This window comes from Benincasa hispida, chromosome 3 (assembly GCF_009727055.1).
Source record: "Benincasa hispida cultivar B227 chromosome 3, ASM972705v1, whole genome shotgun sequence".
In the NCBI taxonomy this organism is placed as follows: Eukaryota; Viridiplantae; Streptophyta; class Magnoliopsida; order Cucurbitales; family Cucurbitaceae; genus Benincasa; species Benincasa hispida.
Genome location: NC_052351.1, coordinates 54,111,992 through 54,114,879, shown reverse-complemented (window position 1 = coordinate 54,114,879; position 2,888 = coordinate 54,111,992). Strand labels below are relative to the sequence as shown.

The window sequence follows — 2,888 nt, the reverse complement described above, 5'->3', positions numbered from 1 at the left end:
CCTTTCACAACTTAACTCTTATCGACATGGGTTTCTCATTGCGTTGACAGTGGAGTTGTTATTCTCAATTTTTTTTCCTTTTGAAAGAAAATAGTAAGGTCGAAAATAAACACCTCACCCCCAAATTTAAAATGCGGCAATGTCCTCATTGCTGAAAGATTAAAATAAGTTATGCGTTATTCTAGAATGCATTGTAAAGAGAGTTTGAAAGAAAGCTAACAAACCCCTAACTTCTAGAAATAGTTCATGAGGTGACTATCTTAAGATTAAGTTGACGCTAATATATACGAAAGAAATAGAAGCATATTTTTCATCATTGAAATCATACATGGTAAAGAAACAGAATGCGGTAACTCACTAAATTTATCTATGTCAAATAATTGTGGTGATTAAAGAGGATGCGATGATAAAACTTTGAAGACTAAAATGCAATGTGATAGCGCAAAATCGGAAATAAAGATAAGGAAGAGTACACCCCCAAATTTTTTGCACTATTGCCCGCATTGTATTGATGTATCCATCTTCACAGCGATCTATATTTTGTGGATTGCGGTGATGGAGTTGGATCCTTTGCTTCTTCATGTAATATCTCCGCAATCCTGTGCCTTAATCGTTTTAAATAGACAAAGAGAGGGTCAAATGATTTTAACAAAATAAAAGTCATTATCGCCTTTTTTGTAATAAAGATAGTGATAGTAAAATAAGGATAGATCAGAATTTGAAAAGATAGTAAAAATTTCGAGTAGTGGAGAAGAGAGTTGAAGAATTGAGGTTTCCCAAAACATGCGTCCCTAATATGTTGCGATCATTTGATAACGCAGGGACCACTTATTTCTGGTTGGTTTGCTCACATCCATGGTGGCCTTTCTCTCTTTTCTTTGTCTTCTAGGGTCTTTATTGCCTTAATCCAGAGCTTTTCCCAATGAATAGTCATTACAATTTCCCCCTTGCGCACATCAATTTGAGCGCGACCGGTTGAAAGGAATGGTCGTCTCAATATGATGGGCGCGTCTTCGTCCGCTTTATAATCCAAAATGAGGAAGTCTGCCAATAGGATTAATTCATCGATTGAGATTGCGAAATTTTCAACTCTCCTTCAGGATGTATTCGAGATCTGTTCGCGAGCAGGGGAGTTTCCTTTGTGGGCATAAGTGTGCCAACATTCAATTGTTTGAAGATTGACAACAGAATTATGTTTATACTTGCCCGAAGGTCACATAGTGCCTGGCCACTAAAGGTTCCTCCGATAGAGCATGAAATCGTGAAGATTCCTAGGTTGCCCATTTTACGTGGGATCATAGCATTTTACGCTGCAGCCACTATTGCGATGTTTTCTTCCTCAATTTGTTCCTCTTTCAATCTTTGCAGAGTTACTGGTGGTTGGACTTTTTTTTGTCTCAAGATGCAGAGCTTAAGGGTGGACACAGCTTCAGGGTCTATTTTCTTGGGCTTCTCTAAACTATAGGTCAGCGGGTCTTCAGTTATCACCGCATTCAAGTTGGTCGCAATGCGTTTCTCCCCTACTTCCACAGTCATGTCGTCACTTAGCAAGGAGACTGCTAAGTATTGTTCCTTCCTATTACCCCCAGCATTGCGAAGGAGCTCAGTTAAGCTTGGCAAAGCTTCTTGCGATCTATTTTTCAGCTCACTCGCAATCTGGCCCATCTATAATTCAAGATTGCAGATGAACGTGGTCTGACTTTGAAGTATCATCTCATTTTTCTCTATATATTGCTTCAATAGGCTCTCCAAAGAAGAGGATTGCGATGGTTGTTTTGAGCTACTTGCTTGACTGCTCAGTTTACCATTGTTATGTTGAAAGAATCCTGGTGGCCCTTTTGTTTTGCGCCATAGGTTGAAAATTTTGTTGTTGATTCTTCCAAGCAAAATTGGGGTCTCCACCCGAGGTTGTATGTATTGAAAAGGGATTACCTCTCATGAAGCATACCGACTGCGGGTTTGTTGGGCATTCCTCCATCAGGTGAGCATCACTGCAAAGGACACAACTTGCGTTCGTCTGAGTAATTGCGCTGACCTGCCTTTCTTTGCTCCCGTATTATTAATTACGATGCTTGTATTAAACTCATCATCGCAGTCATTTGATTTTACAGGGGTGCGATGGCCCTACTATTTGTGTCGTTTTATTTGACTCTTAATCTCTTATCGCTTTCCCTCCAATCCTCATGATTTTTGGAAATGCGATCAAGTATACTCTTAGCCTTCTCATATGTTTTGTCGAGCAGACCACCAGCGGCTGCCGCATTGGCAGCGATCTGCAAAGAGGGGTTCAATCCTTGGTAGAAAATTTCCATTTGCAGGTAATCTGGTAAGCCATTGTGTGGACAGTCTCTTATCAGCCGCTTGAACCTCGCCCAAGCATCGCTGAGCGATTCATCATCTTCTTGTTCAAAATTTGTTATTAATTTTCTTCTCCTAGCGTTCTCAGTTGGTGGAAAATACTTCTTCATAAACTTTTCACCACCTGTTCCCACGAAGTTATCTCTCCCAGTTTGAGAGAATATGCCCAATTCCTTGCCTGATCACACAAAGAAAAGGGAAACAGAGTTAGTCGAAATTCCTCGGTTGAGATAGTTAGGAACATAAAAGTGTTGCAGATTTCTATGAAGTTCCGGAGGTGGGCGTGCGGGCCTTCGCCATGCCTTCCTCCAAACTGCCTAGCAGCCTAGATCATCTGCAACATTATCGGCTTCATTTCAAACCTCGATCCATCTAACACCGGCCTCATGATTCCTGGAGAGAAATCGTAGAGGTTAGGTGACGCATAGACCCTGATGGGTCTATTACGGTCATTCGCCAGAAGGATGGGGTTGGCAATTATATAATTCGCGTTAGCGGCCCTTTCTGCCAATTGTTCCACCATTCTTAGT

The 2,888-nt window shown here is 41.1% G+C and overlaps 1 non-coding gene across 1 annotated transcript; it reads left to right on the top strand.

Annotated features, from left to right (window-relative positions):
* The first annotated feature begins 2,328 nt into the window (after nucleotides 1-2,328).
* Nucleotides 2,329-2,435, top strand: LOC120074870. Its single transcript, XR_005481148.1, has one exon. It is a non-coding gene; the product is annotated as a small nucleolar RNA R71 (small nucleolar RNA).
* The last annotated feature ends 453 nt before the right edge of the window (nucleotides 2,436-2,888 follow it).